The sequence below is a fragment of the Lissotriton helveticus genome, chromosome 4_1 (assembly GCF_964261635.1).
Source record: "Lissotriton helveticus chromosome 4_1, aLisHel1.1, whole genome shotgun sequence".
Lineage (NCBI taxonomy): Eukaryota > Metazoa > Chordata > Amphibia > Caudata > Salamandridae > Lissotriton > Lissotriton helveticus.
The window spans coordinates 543,851,027-543,869,642 of NC_136063.1; the positions used below are offsets into that span (position 1 = coordinate 543,851,027).

Here is an 18,616-nt window from a genome sequence, read left to right on the forward strand (position 1 = left end):
AAAACAAGTAAGTCTACAATCATTGAAGCGCTCGGCTCGAGCGCATTGTAAAAAGATGGAGCCTCTTGATCTGCTTGTGACGTTAGGTTCTGACCACGCGTTTTATTTTTACTTTTAGCATCGCTACGGGAAAGTTCAGCTTCAGGTAATCTTCATCACCTTATCGGCACATTTAATTCTAACCCTACCCCTCACTGTATCGATTATACTTAGCACTTTTTCTTTCCTTTATTAAGGGCACTAACGTTCTAGTCACATATAATATGCACAAACAGTGACTTTAGAGTTGTTAGATTTTTTTAGATATATCACAACTTTTACCTGATTGGCACATCTTATGTTTACCAGGTTAATATCTCAATGAGTATACAGTTTATATGTTTAGTAGTATGATGTTAGTCAACTATGTATATTACCATTATTATGGTCTTTGTATTATAACTGTATTTCTATGCACTAAAATCCTAGTTTGATCTCCCTGATGAAGAGCAGTCAGTGCTCGAAATGCATTGGAGGATTACAATCCAAATGAAAGCGTCTTTGATGTTAATTGATGCAATAAAGGAGTAAAAAGTGAAACCGAAGAAAAACAAAATAAATAAACTTATTTTTGAACAGATAAACTTTTGGGTTTTATTTACTTTTGTTGGAAATCTTTCAAGATACCACCATTGGAGTGCCCTAACGGGGATGCAACTAAGCTAGCTTAGAAGCACTATTTATCCATTGTTTAAGAGGCGACATTTGGACGGAATCATCACCCCTAGGAGCAACCACAAATAGAATAAAAATTGCAAACAAAATTTAAAACTCTTGGGGCATATTACCAACAACTAGCGATAATTATCGCTATGTTGGTTTAGCGGCGATATTTTTATCGCTGAGCTGCGGCGATTTTTATCGCTTAGGAACCTTGCTATTATCAAGGTATATCTCCTAAGCGATAAAAATCGGCCGAAATGCATGAATATCGCTGAAAAGTCCGCGATATTCATGCATTACCGAGCTAATGCTCTTAGCCATGTTATCCACATACCATTGGATAACATGGCTAAGAACTGCTCAGGGGCAGGTGTTAGCTTTTGGAGATATTCGCACTTAGCGTGAATATCTCCAAAAGTTGGTAATAGGAGATAGCGATGTTAGCGACTGTTTCCAGTCGCTAACATCTTGGCACGCCCACTTTGCATGTCATTAGTGATAAATATCACTGACATGCAAAGCGGGGCCCAAGATGGTCGCTATCTCATACTAGCTGTCGCTAACTGGTGTTAGCGACAGCTAGGTAATAGGGAGATTATTTTATCTCCGCTTTCTTGGCTTTTAAAGCCAAAAAAGCAGAGATAAACCCCCTTGATAATATGCCCCCTTATTCTTCAAACTTTTCAAAAACAGGAAGGGAGTGCATTAGTCAAATATTTGAGTCCATTATATTTGACAACATAACACATGTATTTTAAAGTGAGTTTGACTTATGTAGTCTTTACCTGGAATCAGAATTTTTTCTATGTTCATCATGATGGTAGTTCTTTCAATCACGTGATTCTGTCACTTGTGTATTTAAATTCACTTTTCAAGCAACGCGGTTATGTGAGCAAGGCCACCCCATTGGCCGAAACGTGTCATCTTGTCCGCATGAATTGCGTTCACATGGATTAATAAAAGTCACTGTGGCCAGCAGTGAATAAAAGCATCCAAAGTGTCAGTTTTTCTCCTTTTGGTGGTGGTAATTGGATATATATATATATATATATATATATATATATATATATTACCTACTGGCGGTCGCCAGTAGGTATATATAGTTAGGATTTTTTCTCTATGGGATTTTTGAAAATTCTATGTCTAATAACTTTGGCGTTTGTGGACGGAATTGGCTGAAATTTTCAGGAAAATGGCACATTTTGTTTATGAGCAGCCCTTGAAAATTTGGGGGGGGTCATCAAGGGGGGGCCGAGAAAAAAGGGGGGTCCCAAAACGTGTTTTTAACATTGAGTTTTCCATAGGGCGGTTGGCCTCACTTTTAGCCCGAACGGCTGAATGGATTTGCACGAAACTTGGCAAAATTGTAGGGACTGGTAGCCCGATGTGCCTTTTGTAGGTCTCAATATATGTGCTCCAGTGGATTTTGAGAAATTAACGTTTAAAAAAAGATATATACCTGTAACAGCGGACCGGGCAGCGTCCCAGGACGCGTACTTTTCGCGCAACGGAGCTTTGTGAAGCGAAGCTGATTGGTTCTCTGGCGTCTGTCAACATTCCAAAAAGTCCGTAGCGGCCGCCATCTTGTCTCTCGGTAGGATCGAGAGACAAGAGGAGGCCAAAACAAAGGGGGAAATAACCATAAGGGGGCATAGTAGATCCTCGCTGACCCCCTAGGTTTGATGTGGAGGTTTTAAAAGGGCCCCGCGGGGCAAAAAAAAAAATAATAATAATAAAACGGCTGAATGGATTTGCACGAAACTTGGCAAAATATTAGGGACTGGTAGCCCGATGTGCCTTTGCTAGGTCTCAATATATGTGCTCCAGTGGATTTTGAGAAATTAACGTTCAAAAAAAGATATATATCTGTAACAGCGCTCCGCTTCGCGTAACGGAGGTTTGCGAAGCTGATTGGTCATTCTGTCACTGGGCTATAGTTGGGCTACATCTGGCTGATATTTGGGCTACATTTGTTTTTTTGTGTGTCTGGCGGCCATCTTTGGGCTACATTGGGCTACATTGGGCTTCATTGGGCTACATTGGGCTACATTTGGGCTCCAACATATATATAGGCCAATGTAGCCCAATATATATTTTTCAAAGTTAATTTTCGTAAAAACCACTGGAGCATATATCTTGAGACATAGCAAAGGCACATCGGGCTACCAGTCCCTACAATTTTGCCAAGTTTCGTGGAAATCCATTCAGCCGTTCGAGCTAAAAGTGAGTCCAACCGCCCTTTGGAAATGAAGGAAATGAATGGGTAATTTGTAATTAGCAAATAGCTAATCGCAAACTAGGAATGGTAAAGAATCGCTATTTATTCCTTAAAGTTCGCTATTTAGGAAATGCAAAAAACTTTGATGATACATATGGCGGTTCATCTCTAACAAGATAAGAAGCATAGGGATACATTTATGATGACTGGCGCATCACCAGGGATGTGTTAGTCATTCTGTGCCGCTGTTCCGTCACCTATGGTGTGCTGCATTTACAATGCGGCGCATCATGGGGCAAAAACAGCACAGATGCGTGATGTATCTGTGCCGTAAAGGTGGCGCATTGCTGGAGTTGTATCGCAAGTGTGATGAAGCTCCAGCAAGGGTCGGGGGTGCCCCTGTCGCAGGGTTTCTGTTCTCACACAGAACTGTGGACAGAGGATTGGAACCTCGGCGAATTAGGGTGTCCCAAAACTCACGTTAGTAATCAAAAACTCCTTAGCAAGCTAGGTACAGTGTCACATTGGATATAACAAACTCTCAATGTTTAGACAATCCAGAATATGAACTTATAGTACCTCAGGATACGTGGAACTCATGAACAGTCGGTCGTTATATATTTCTTAGAAACCAGAACATGGAGTTAAGAAGAACACATGTGTATTTGAAATGTTTATTTACTAATGCCGTCTTCTCAGGCGTAGTATCTTAGATAATACAAGTACACATATTATCAGTAGCAAAATTACCAGCATAGTTACTAGTACATAAAAAGCGAATGGTGATAGTATGTTAACATGCTGTAAATGAATAAGAGTTAGCAACACTTATAAGCAGCCGCGGGCCGTGGAGGGAGTTACGGTGAGGCAGGGAGGCGGGGAGGGGGAGAAGCAGGGTGGAGAATACAAGTACACATATTATCAGTAGCAAAATTACCAGCATAGTTACTAGTACATAAAAAGCGAATGTTGACAGTATGTTAACATGCTGTAAATGAATAAGAGTTAGCAACACTTATAAGCAGCCGCGGGCCGTGGAGGGAGTTACGGTGGGGCAGGGAGGCGGGGAGGGGGAGGGGCAGGGTGGAGAGGGCTCCACCCTGCTTCTCCCCCTCCCCGCCTCCCTGCCTCACCGTAACTCCCTCCACGGCCCGCGGCTGCTTATATCTCACCCTCCCTAATACACATATTATATTATTTGCTAAGAAGGTCTCTTTGTGTTGGTTTAGGGCGTGCCCATACTTTAGTGTCTTAGATTTGAAGGAATCACATCAGCATACACCAGCTCTCTCTTCATGTGAACCGCATCAACTGTTGTGTATGTGTGTTCGGCAAAGCAATATAAAACCCGCCTCATGCCCAGAATTGGCAGAAGTTGCACTTATGTTATGAGTATGAAGTCGTGGAGATCAGACCTCATAACAATTCTGTATCGTGTTGTTCTTGAAACTTTAGCACTCGCTGTACAGATATAGTTTAACAAGCAAAGCAGATAGTAGAGCAATAACATATTATTCTCATGTAAACCACGATGAACTACTAGGTGGAAAGCTAAAGCAACAACTAAGTGTCATGTGCAGAAGTTGCAAAAAAGGAAAAATGGCGTTTAAACCGGTAATGAGCCCATGCTAACTTAACACGGTGTAAAGATATCCAGGACCTAGATGACACCTCCCCATGATCCGGAAACGAACTGAATAAGATAATAGAAGTGCCATCTCATGAGAGCAGATTGCAAGTTTATATGTGGACGGTCCGCAAGGTAAAGCATTAAAAACTAGGAAAATGTAATGCTAAAGAAAAATAAAACAGCCAAGTACTTTATCGAGTCTTAAGCCAATAGGCAAGGTAAATAATAAAAACTTGACAAATAAGTCAATGAATTGTCAATGAAATGCTAGTACTCAGCATATCAAACATGAAAAAGGTCTATGACATAACTGTGTATGCAAAATAAGCTGCAACAGCCTCCAATAGGAAGTCACCGTCTTCATCCGAAAACAGTTCAGCCATCCAATTTAAAAGCGGAAAAGAACATACGTGCTCTCCCAGCACCGGATCCTCTATCACCATCAGAGGACAGCTCGGTGGGTTTTCAAGAAAGCTCTGTTCCAAGAAAGACTGTGCTGCCGCCAATAAATTCCAGGGACCAATTAGTCCATGCATCAATGCCACAGCCATAATCCTTTCGCCAGGACAAACCAACTCGTGAGTAATGATAGGAGTCATCAGCTGATTAAAGTCGACGTCAGGAGAAACCGGTCCGCAGAGACACAAATCAATGGCCCAATCGAAATCACAGGTCAGGCAGTGAAATACAGGCTGGACACAGGTGAAGTAGGAGAATCGAAAAGATAATCCATATGCCGTGCTTAATATCGCCAACGGCATTGTGCCATAATATTCTAGCATGCGATTGCGGAACAGTGTCAGCAGCTGCAGGGTGGGAGGTTGCATAGGAGGGACATCCATATTTAAAAATGTAAAAAAGCACAAGAGCGTCCGCTGGTAATGCAAGTAAAAATGCCAATCCACGAAGCAGAGTGGAGAAAATAGAATGAAAGAAAGCAGGGATGACTCCAAAGATTTTCTCAAATGAAGTCACGAGACCACTGGTAACAACTTTAAAAAAGTGCGCCAGGGCCTTTGTGGAGGATGCGTTAAAGATAGTCCGAACCATCTTGCTGAAATTGAAAGGCAAATCTGAATTGAAAAGGGTCTGCACCTCTGTACGGGTGTTCGCTATGTGAAGCACGAAAGTTTCACGGGCCGAACTCAAGGCCACCTCTCTCTGAGACAAAAGAGCTCTTATTCTTGCCATGCCGTTGAAATCTCTCCCAAGGTTGGTATTTGTGGCCAGATTGAAAACTCCCTATGTTCATGTGTGGGAGAAAATAGAACATTTCTGCAGCAAATAACCCGTTCACTTACTGTTACGATAAAAGGAATACTTTTAATTAACTCAGAACAATCTTCATTATTGAGCATCAAATAACTACCATTTTCCAACAACTTGAACGTGGGGATGATAGCAGGAACTGGCGTGCCTTGCAACACGCAAGCCATATTTGGTCGGTGTTTGTTGCATGAACCGTGTAACTGTATGTGCCTACACATTAGTGAATGATCTGGCGTCTCAGTGCATTCCTCTCCATTCAGATAAACTTCTTGATCATCTTTGAAACATCTGTATGTGTATGGAAGCGACCAGACCTCATGAAGAAAAGCACTACCTAAAGGTTCATAACGACCTATTGGTATATATTTCATACAATTTGAAAACTTATATAAAGCAAAAGGCAGCGTTATTAAACCGTGGATAAGGCACGTTGCCAAAAAACCCGCAATCCTCTGCTGATGATGTCACTGAGCATGTCATGAATGATGTAATATGTGACATCATCAGCAGTGGATTACGGGTAATAGTATCTCTAGTTTACTCCCCTATAGCTGTCTTTCTTTTAACATAAGTGTCTGTTTCCTTCCCTTATACTTACTGTTTTTGGTTCGCTTCCGGTTCGCGTACCGGCGAGCGAACTGGGAAGCGAACTAAGAGAAATAGAGGTTGGCACAGTTCCAAATATTGTACCAATTTTTTAATAACGGGGAGGTAGTTCTGAAAAGAACTTTTTTTTTATTGTTTTTGTTGTTTTATATTTTTTTTATTATTTTTCAGAGCATTTTTTTACTTTTTTTGAATTTTTCTGAACAGTTTTATATTTTTGGGGGTTTTTCTTGGAGGGGGCAATGAAAACGATTCATTGTAAAGGGCTCAACAGGAGCAACAAAACAAAAAAAAAGTATTTATTATTTTGGGCGTTTCGTACAAACTTGCATATGATAGTCAATAGCTCTGTTGATCAGAGTGATGCTTCTTTCTCCGTAGCAAATGAATCCATCGCAAAATACGCAGATGTGTTTTACTTCACCAAATCTCATTTGTATATTTGGCACCATCTCCCTGCCCTCTGGTCCCGTTACTTCCGGTACAACAGATCTTCTGGCCATAATAGGGAGATTATCTAGGTCGTTCCGAAACTGTGCAGCACTGTAGTTGTTAGGATGCCACCTAGTCATATGGCGATGCATTGTGTAGTTTCCGAAACTGTATTTTTTCTCGGTTCCTCTGGACAGTCTATCTTGACATATAAGGCAAGTTACGTATCTTGCATTTACTTTTTTCTGACCTTTGGGAATTTTAAAAAATTGCCAAATGAAGTTTTCTTTCCGGTGAGACGTCCTGGGTTCCTCAGGCAAAAACTGCCTCTCTTCCTGCTCTTCCTCGTCTTCCTCTTCTTCCTCTTCTTGCTGAATTATAACTTGAGCAGGTGGTCCACTCTTCCTTGGATGTGGTGGAGGTGGTGGGGAAGCACCAGCTGAAGCTACTAAAGAAGCCATTGCTCAGTGATCACAAAGGGTCTTTCTCTCACAATGATGAAAGTCAGAGTGAGGAAAGAAGGAGGGATTTTCATCATTTGGGAAAAACAAGAGTTCTCAACCAATCAAAAGTGTTCATTTTAGATTATATGACCTAGTCTTACATCATTAGGAAACCAAAAGTGAAATGAACCAATGAAAAGTGTTATTACCAAGTCACATGACTTGCTGTGTTTACGTTAAGCGCTTTGCAGGGCCTCCCGGTTTGCTTCCAGAAACCTGCGCTTTGCGACTCGCTTCGCGTACCAGTTCGCTAACGTAGCACGTCATATGACGTATCACGCGACAACGTGAAACGTCATGCGGACGGGAGGCGTCACGATGTTGTTTTCTAACGCGGCACTTGCGGTAAAGAAACGTTTACCGGCTCGCGGTCTATTTCGCGGCATCAAGGTCAGCTAACGGGAAGCTTCCCGATTCGCGAAGCGGGAACGAAGAAAAAAAATATTTAAAAAAAAAATTATTCATAAACATATAAAATATATTTTTGGATTTAAAGAAGAATACATTTTACAGCTACAGATATTAGCTGTTAAAAAACCAATGAAATTCACTGAAAAAACCATAGGTTATAGACCATATATAGTTAGGAATTAGCATTTACAAAACCTTGAAAATTCACTGAAAAAACCATAGGTTATAGACCATATATAGTTAGGAATTAGCATTTAGAAAACCTTATTTTACTCACACAAAACCATTGAAATTCCATATATAGTTAGTTGCACTAACTATATATCGCGCACCCGCAATCCACTGCTGATGATGTCACATATTACATCATTCATGACATGGTCAGTGACATCACTGATGACATCACTGATGACATCTCAAATGACATCACTGATGACATCACTGATGACATCTCAAATGACATCACTGATGACATCATGACACACCAATACCAGTTACTACATACGCACTCACTGATTCCTACGTCTACACACACATTCACTCATTCACCCATACAATAACTCATACATACAGTCACTTATTATTACAACACTATCATATGCACTCATACACCTATGCAGACAGTCACACACTGCCACTCATCCATGGAGTTACTCACACACCAAGTCAGTCCTGTAAAGAATCAATCACACTTCCATTTCTTCATCTATACAGTTAAACACAGAACACCATACTTCAGTGACATCACTGATGACATCACTAATGACATCTGAAATGACATCACTGATGACATCTCAAATGACATCACTGATGACATCATGACACACCAATACCAGTTACTACATACGCACTCACTGATTCGTACGTCTACACACACATTCACTCATTCACCCATACAATTACTCATACATACAGTCAGTTATTATTAGAACACTATCATATGCACTCATACATCTAGTCAGTCCTGTGAAGAATCAATCACACTTCGATTTCCTCATCTATAGTTAAACACAGAACACCATACTTTTCACACATATACTAACACATACTTACTCTCTTATACAATCACTGATACAAGTACACATTGATATGCACAGAGTCACACACCTCCCAGCCAGCCACACACACACTCAGTCTTCCATACATCCAGTCATTCTTCAATATGTAAAACGTATTTAAACTTTACAAAAACACACAGACACTAGATGATGTCATCAGTGATGTCATTTGAGATGTCATCAGTGATGTCATCAGTGATGTCACTGACCATGTCATGAATGATGTAATATGTGACATCATCAGCAGTGGATTGCGGGTGCGCGATATATAGTTAGTGCAACTAACTATATATGGAATTTCAATGGTTTTGTGTGAGTAAAATAAGGTTTTCTAAATGCTAATTCCTAACTATATATGGTCTATAACCTATGGTTTTTTCAGTGAATATATATATATATATATATATAGAGAGAGAGAGAGAGAGAGAGAGAGAGGGTGAAACATTCCTGCACAAAAATAAGTTCAGGTGATTTTCTTTTTCTATGTGTGCTGTGCTGCAGAATGCGGTACAAAAGGGGGTGGTGATGGACGGAGCATCTGAATCAATCAAAAAAATGCAGAATGCACCACCCATAGAAAAAGGAAAGCATGATGAGAAATTAAAACATCACGTTGCCCCTCCCTAACGCCCTCCCTGGGGTGGCGTTAGGTTCTGACGCATTCCAAGGTTTATAATTTCTCATAAATGTGGGAATGTGTCAGGATCCAAGGGTATTGTGTGGAAACACCCACAGCAACACCCATGGAACGCCCCTTTCATACAGATTTCTGTGTGAAAGGGGCACATATGTATAAGGCCCCGAAAAGACATTCCGTCAGCGCAAAAGTTCCGGTAGGGCCTTATAAATGAGGCCTTAAATTGCCTCTTTAATGCCCTGTTCACACCAAGCTCCTTGGTGAAGCAGGGCAATTTGGCTGAAATAGATACATTGATCCTGTTGGATTAGTATGTCATTGTTAAACTATACAATGAATATGAGACATTTTTGTAGTATGGCATAAACGTACACAATCAAAAGTGGGTAGCATGATGACATCCTAATAAGCAGTTAATTTATAGCAAAGACTTCAATGATCCTGCATACTTTCACATTCTTCACTAATCTAAATGTTTGAAAAATAACCAAATCGTGCTTAATGCCACGCTGTCGCTAGGATAAGTTGCTGCTTCTTAATCTCCATTTACCATATCAGCAGAGCCACAGCTTTGGCGCCTTTAATTCACATAGGATTAGTACTGAATCTGTTTCATTTCATACGTGTCTGGCAAATAATGAATGTTTTCAGCGCAGCTGTCCTTCATGACATCATGCGTTGTGTTCTGCATTATTACTGGAGAAAGCACAAAAGACAAAGAGAGTTTATTTCTAGATGGTAAAGTACACAGATTCCACTATTATAGTGTCTGGAATAGTTTTGATTTTTGTAGGATGGACATACACTCTTCACGCAATGAAGGCAAAAAGACACAATGCACAAATGCGAGGGTGCATAAAGAGTAGGAAGGAACAACCGTTATCATACTTTTCTGTTCCCTGCGTGTTTGGTGCCCTCTCGTGTTTCTGCACTCCATGCTTCATTCAAGGCATGTTGGAACGTTTTAGTATTACTGGAGGGAATCTAACTATAATTGCAACACCACTGTATTGCATGGTTGATGACAGTGTACCAACACCCACTAGGGAGAAGAGGAAAATCTGCACAGCTTCTTGGATTGGGTCCCCAGGAACACCCACAGCCAGATTTACTAACCTTTCACACCTTGCTGTGCAGAAAAGCTATTCGCTGCACTGCGTTGCATGAAAGCAAGAGAGCTGAAACACGTCATATCTCTACCAATATATGGCGCACTTCTGCTCTCACGTAGCTTTGGAGCACTTTAGCCTAACACCAATGCAGGCACCTTACATCAAGGTGAAAATGCACCTGAATTTCGAGCAGGATTGTTTTTGTACAGGAAGGTGTACCTACCTGCTTAAAAACAATCCATAAAGGTATATAACTCATTCTATGTGTGCTGCAGAATGCAGTAAACATAGAAAGTGTAAGTAACAAGGAGAAAAGAAGATATTCCTCCTTGTTACGCCAGTGTCAAGCAAGTGCACCATTTTGGTGCAAACCCAGGTTTACTTCCTTTAGTAAATCTAGGTTTAGATTAGAGTTCATGGGTGGATGCATGGGAATGCCCATTCTCCACAGGGCAGTGCTCTCCGCTGGAGGGCATTACTTTTTGTCTAGTCAGCCATGCAAAGTCACACAAATTGGGGTTTGAGTGGCTCAATAAATCCCAAAACACATTTAGCATTGACTGCATTAATAAAAAGTGATTCAATACCAATGCAAAATATTAGTTAATATGGGCCAGAGTGTGACATGTCTTTATGCTTTGACAATGAGGCCACCCTATAAATCGACTATGTGTACACTCCATAATGGCATAATGCTGTTATGCATTAATAACATGGACTGGTCCGCAGAGAGGGAGCAGAAAAAGAGCTTTTGCAAACATTTCTCTGCCACCAGTGGACCACAAAGATGAAAAAGGGATTTTTTGAATTACAAATACTTCTATTGAGCATTATCTCACATGGGGTAATGCTAGAATCAGCCTCTCTGAAAAGAAACATTACTTGACACCAGAAAATAGCATAAATATTGGATGTTGCTATCAATCTAAAGAAAAACAAGTTCTCTTCTTGCCATCTGCATTAAGAGGCCCCTGGCTTCAAAGGAAAGGGGTCAATCCTATAAAATCTCATGAGTCCATAAACCGGCTTGCGCAGTGCAACAGGACCTTGAGCCCTGGGTAGAAGTTGTGAGAATTAATGTGCCATTGGTGCACTTCTGCTCCAACAGAGTAATTCCCCCATTTCACTGCTGACCGCCTGCAATTTCAATTGACTATCAGCTCCTAAGGTGACATAAATTTTCCGATTTTTCTAACACTAACCTAGGAATAGGCAATACCTCCTTCTTAGATCTAGCGTTAACCAAGACCTTTTGATTTTATTGATATTAAATATATATTATACATACTTAAAGCAGCTTCCTACCACATCTATTTAGCTATTGGTCTGTTGTTGAGTCATTCACATTTTGCGTCCCCAATTACAGCAAACAGCATGTGTCAATGGGTCAGCCTACTTAAGCCACAGGTTAACTTCACTTTGATTGGCTGCAGTTTGCTGTTTCACAAGAAGCACACTCACACAAGGTAGTTTCCTTCAGTGCCAGTGTCTTTGTTTTTACTTTCTAATTACTTTAGTGATGTCTTTGTGTTTAGAGCCTAATGTTATAGCAGGACGCTTTCGATGTTAGCACAGGGTACAGTTCAGCTTTATCAGATCTGTCCCCGCCAATGCTTTGCAAATTACTTTTGAATCAGCCTTTTCTTACCTGGCTGCTGCTGGCTGCTGCTATTTAATGGCACATCAGATTGTGTGCTTTTGAAATGGCCTGCATTAGGTTATTCGGCTTTTACTATGCACACAGTGAAGTGCAATTATATTTATCTATTCCAACATAATACATGGGATTGCAGAATCCCTGTATAGAAACCTGTCTAATTTCTTTGTAATACCAACTTGTGATGTACCACGCTGCTTATTATAAAGAAATTACATCATAAATCAACTTCAATAACGTATAACAGTTGAGTTCTGGTGTCACAATGCCTGCTACCAGCAGCTAAGGGTAAAGGCAGGTAACGTCACGGAGCATAACTAAAGCAGCTTTTTAAAGAACGAAAAGGAAACGCGGCTTTTCTTTCTTCTACTCTGTTTTGCTAGCTGTACATTGACAAACGGAAATTAGATATGTATAACAACAAGTTCATTTTATTCACTCTTTATGTAATTATAGAAAAGTTAGTATCCTTCTGGATGTTTCTACTGTGACTTTTTTAAAACAATAAACTGACTTGTATTAAACTGATTCTAATATCTATCTTTAGGCAACAAATATCTAACATCGTTTTTGAAGTGTTTAAATTTGCACTATAGATTCTATTTTTATTCTTCATGCAACAAGGATCCCTCTTTCACTCGAAAGAGAAACAGGCACGGCCCGTGCCGGGTGTTATACTGGGGCGGTGACGTCAGGCAGGGGAGGGTCAGGGTGGGGGGTTGTAAAATGTGGCATATGGACCATTAGAGGTAAGTACCGATAAAAATAAATAAAACGAATTTCGTTGCCCACGCTGCATCGCCAAATGTGATGCAGCGTGGGCAACAAAATTTGTTTTATTTATTTTTATCGGTACTTACCACTAATGGTCCATATCCCGCATTTTACAACCCTCCTCCCTGGCCCTCCCCTGCCTGACGTCACTGCCCCAGTATAACGCCCGGCACGGGCCGTGCCTGAAGAGAAAAGCACCAAGCATTTAAATGGTTTTTGGGAAAGATGATGTTGTGACCATGTGTTATAAGGAACAACATACCCTTTGCTGTACGTAATAAGGATATTGCGAGGCACCTGGGAGTTCCATAACCCTATAAAGGTACTCAGCCTTCGGCCTCATTCCTCTATATGGTCATGGAGTTCCTCTGTGACTTGCTATATCCTTATAATGTATGGAAGGGATTCTTTATCCCATATATTATACACTAACAGAAAGCTCCAATATTATTGGGTGTGAAGTCATACGAAGAAAATTATGCAGAACACTTTTTTCCGGGACTCACTTTGACCAATGGCACTTGTAATAAACTTTGCTTATGAGGAAAACAGGGTGTTAACCTGTTTAATTTGCAACACAGTTGTAACGCTTTTATTTAAACATTGGTGGGTTTAATTTGAGTTTTAGTATCCAATATTTTATACTGTGACACAGAAAAAAGAGACACTTGCAAGCTGTTCTGTATCTGAAAATAGAAGTACAGTTCCATTCATGCAGAGGTAAGATATTTCATGCAGAATATAATCACTAATACTTTTGTAACCCATGAGATAACTCATTAAGCGTTTAATTATGTATAAATTCATGATCCAGATAAACAGCTAATTACAGTGGAATCAGAGATATCTTTGAGTGCTGCTGAGATAACTAAGTGACCATTAGTTATAATGGGGTATCCCATTGACCCTCAGAACCTGGGTCCTAAAGCAAAACAAAAATAGTGGTTCTTCCGGGTGTATAGCAATCTCTTTGTTTATCTATGTAAATAGGTATTCTTTACGTATATTACAGAGGAACATTCAATCAACAAATTGTAAAGGCACAACACCTTTCTTTAAATTTTGAAAGCGTTTTCTTATTATAAGTCTTTTGCATGTATCAGTCAAGTATACAATAGGCTGTCCAAGACAACCGTGATGTACAATCACATACAAAGTGAAAAGCTTTAGTGACTGGTAGTGACAAGTAATGAGTCTGCTATACAAGGATCATGAAGAATAACATATTGACATACAGTAATACGGAACATAAACTATCATCAGTCCATTTAGGGTTCAATATTCACAACAAACTAAGCTATTTTTCTTTCTTGTGTTGTATCTTTTCATGGAGAAATTGATATATACAATGTCAACGTTTCGACCCTACGTTGTAGTGCAGAGATATTTACCCCTCACACACCAACAGGCCCCTTGGTGTCATGCTTCATCATCGGGGTCTTCGCAAACCTCTACGGGATGCGGCGTGCTACGACTCACGGCTACGTAGGAGCACTTGTCTGTGAACTATGTGTTTGGTGTGTGTGAGTAAATAATGTGAGTGGTGAGGTGAAAGTGAAAAATTAAAAGATACCTGGCACGTGAGTACAAAAATTTTTTTATTAAGTCTCCGGCTGGTATCGTTAAAAAAGTGCTAGAGTGGTTGTTATCTACTGATTAGGGTAAAACAACCATGTTAGTGCGTCGACATGTTTCGGAGTTGGAAACTCCTTCTTCAGGACGAGGATGTGCACTACTTATCCCCACCTTACTCACATGTATGTAGATATAAAAGTGTGCTCTACAAAAAATAAGATTAGGTGAAAATGTACCTATCTGTGTTTAATGTCATAAGGTCCGTTGCGCCCAATTGGCGATTAAAGACACTTACGTCGGAGCCGCGTGGAGGGGTAGGAAGCCAGACAGCCCTATGAGTAACCGTTGCCATACTGGGTAGAACGGACCCCCTCACCACGTTTTGGCTCATGAGGCCATTTGACCACTTTCCATAAGTGTCTTTAATCGCCAATTGGGCGCAACGGACCGTATGAAGACACGTGGCTTAATCGCCAAAGCAACGCTATGGGCCCTAGTGCCAACATCGGCCCATACCCCAAACCGCTCACAACAATTTCCCAATAATAGACACCACACAATGTTTGTTGGAGAAAGTTGTTGCAAGTTTATTTGTATAAACATTATGCCAACATGTTGGGTTAACTTATGGACGATCCAGGGTCAGGCCGCCCCTCGCGACCCGCCCACCTGATGAGCCATCCACCCCCTGTGGTGTTAACCACGGGGGTGTTGTCAATATTGGGGGGAGGTCTAACCCCCTCCCCCCGGTGGACCTCCAGTCCACCCCTTACTCATGCCCCTCCCCTACGGGGGGCGTAACGTTGTAGGCAACCCCCGGTTGGTCAGGTCCACAACCGCCCGAAGGACTAACGGGGCGCCGTCACTCCTCCAGGATCCCACGAGGATCTCCCTGGGGGATAAGCGGCTCACGCACCCTTCTGTGCTCCTGTAGAGGGTACCCTTCTGTACCTTCCAGCGTTGGATCGCCCTGTAACTCCGCCATGGCTCTAGGTGTGGCCGCCGTCGCCCCAGAGCCCCCCCACCTTCTAGAGTTCCTATATTTACGACCTGTGTTAGTAGTGCTTCCGCTATGTCTCGCAGAAAGAGGGCCATCCCCACTTCTGCTAGGTGTATACCATCTTTGACCAAGCACCCTGTGCAATCTGCAAGAAGCAACTGTTTGTCTATAACAGATCCACGTGCCCTTTCCACCTACGGAAAGCAGTGCTGTTCAGCAACCAAAATACCCTAACAGTTCTGCCGCTCCACAGGACTGTGAACTGTATCAGTGATGTCCCTGAACCTCTCAAATCTCACTGCAGACTTTGCTTAGGTGATGTCCCTATTAGTGCTCCACCACCTCCAATGCAGCACTGTAAGGCCACGCACCCTCCTGTGAATGGCTCACTCGCGCCCCCCTGCACCCAGGAAGGTCTATCTATGTGTAGCCCAAATGACCTTTCATAGAGCTATTTATAGCCTAAGGAACTTGAGCACAACTGAGGCTGATGTGTACGGAGGCCTGGTAATAGCACACCTGCTACACATAGCACTGCTTCTACTTTCCCCTACAAGAAGTCAGAACCGTGCTGTCACCTAGCCCCCCAAGGTCACTTCCGGGAACGGTAACAGGCTCCGAGCACCCCTGGCCATACCTGCTTCCGTTCCCACCCGCCCTTCTCAGACTTGTGCCTGCAGTGGTGCCCTCCTATACCAAAAGGAATAACTAACGCCACCGCGGCCAAGCCATCGTCAGTTACGATAACGAGTTTGTCCACAAAACAGTCTCGCAAGGAGTTGGGTGGGGCACATACTAGCGTACCTCCATCGCCTGCAGCATTAGTGTAGTGTCTAGAAACAAGTCACTGTTCAAATGCTAAGTCTGACAATGAACATTGCATTTTGAGGTGTGTAATTTAGAGTCACTTCGTAACTCGTCCAGTATTACTTGTACTTTGTATGCTTTCGTAGCTTGCACACATGTCACTAATACGACCTGTAGTGCACTGTATGCTACCTCTTGAATTGTTTGCTCACATTAGTCACATTGCTTCATGTAGCTTGGCGTTTGCTAGTGTAATGTGTCCACTCGTTGTGCTCTCATGCATCGGTGTGTTCCTATTGTGAAGCGCTCTGACACCTCTGGGTAATGTCTGCGCTATAAGAAGGCAAAGGCTACATGACAAGGCCAAGGAAAAGTGACCTTCCAACTAGTGAGAAGCTGACTCACATGACCCAAGTCATCCCCCAAAAAGCTCACATCATGTGATAAAGGGGATCCCTACCATTGAGCATCAGCCAACTCACAGCATGTAGGGGACCAACCTACAGAGCACAGCTAGAATGGCATGACAGCAGCACTCACCACCCACATCTATGTCCCACGAACACATGAACAAAAGACCTCTTTGATCAATCCAACGTTGTCTCCTTGCCTCAGTGAATACTTTATTCTGACTGTGCTGCATAAAATATGAAGCAGTCTCATTACCTTCCCCGACAGAACGCGTGGGGAGGAGCTGCAGCCGAGCGCGTGGAGGCTGCCCCCCATGAGGCTTGGCAAGGCGTCCGTACCTGGTGGGTTCCTGGGGCAACAGCCCGACACACACGCTATGTACCATACCCATGGTCCGTCCTGCTGCTGAGAGGCGCATCGGATACCCCGGGAGACCAGAGACCAGCTAGCAACACTAGTGCAATACCAAGCTGGGCCCATGCCGCCATCTGCATGCCCCTAGCAGGCATGCACCTCAAGCCACCCTGTCAGCTCACTCCCATATCCGCAATTGCATGTCATAAACACCAGACCCGGAACCAACCACCTAAGTGTCTCTCGCCTCCCCCACTTCATAGACGGACGCCCGAATACCGGCCACCATCTGCAGCAGTGACCGTAATGAACTAATTAACGCAACTCCTAGGTTGCAGGACGTGAGATAACCGTATATCCTGCCAGCAGTAGAAGCGTGCAGTTACTTCAACGCGAAGTGTGACGCCTGCACCGGGGATCGAACCGTGAACCCCCAGGCACCAAAGTTAGCCGGCACAGCCGTGGCGCCTCACCGCTTGTGAATGATCTCCACCGCATCTAGTCATAGTAAGTCCGGTGCCTAAGTGGAAAGAAACTGAAAGACTAGTACACAAGATAGACTTTCAAAAGATTCCCGCCTAAGTTAAAAGGTGAATTGAAGACAGAATAAATATAGTTTAAGAACCATGGCCTCGAGAAGCCGACAAAGCTGACAGTTAAACGGAGAGGTGATCCTACGAGGCCCTCATCAGCAAAGCGTAGCATTGGACTCTAAGTTCCAATATTATTGCCCTGGTAATGCCATCAGTACCAGCAATGGGAAATCCCGCACTGGCCACCTCCCCCACAGCACGGTGGAGGCTGCACCCAGTGGGGCGGCCTCTCCTGCCGCCAACAGTGACCACGACCACGACTAGGGCTCCCAAGGGGGTGAGAGTGAGCCCGCACGACCACCTCTTCTCTCGGCCCGACAGAGGCAAACATAGGCAGAAAAAAGGGGGGTCCTTCTGGTGATTCAGGAATCCGCCCAGCACGTAGCACAATAGCAAGGGCTCCATTACATCCTAATATAAAAGTTCGCCGACGCCGACCCACACAGAGTAGCCGGGCCCCAGTCGCCAGGCTCTGCTGGCCCCCTACAAAAGCGCCAAGCACACAGGGTAACCACTCCTAGAGGGACAAAGGCCAGAAGCAGCCGCTCCCGCTGGGCCCTCCACCATGTGCAAACAAGGGCCGCAGGGGAGCCCTGAATCACGGAACGTGCCCGGCACCCACCAGTGTGCCAGGAAAAGAAGGAAGCCAGGCACATAAGGCACACCGCGAAGCGTCCGCGACACAGAACACCGTTCAAACTGCACGTATCTTCGCTGGAGCCAAGACCTATATTCACACCACAGCCCCTTGTGTGTGACTCTGTTCCTAATGAGATCAACGCCCCAGTGACTGCTGCCAAGGCCAGACACAAAACGCGACCAGCACGCATGGAAATAACATCTGCCTATTGTCCCGCAACTACAAGG

At 43.0% G+C, this 18,616-nt stretch overlaps 1 long non-coding RNA gene across 1 annotated transcript in view; it reads right to left on the reverse strand.

The window, feature by feature from the left end:
* The window catches only part of LOC144827231 (uncharacterized), a 153,806-nt gene extending 143,467 nt beyond the window's left edge, over positions 1-10,339 (reverse strand). Inside the window, exon 1 of the long non-coding RNA XR_013610091.1 lies at positions 10,017-10,339. This is a non-coding gene — a long non-coding RNA (uncharacterized LOC144827231). The remainder of the gene's footprint in view (positions 1-10,016) is intronic.
* Between the last annotated feature and the right edge of the window lie 8,277 nt (positions 10,340-18,616).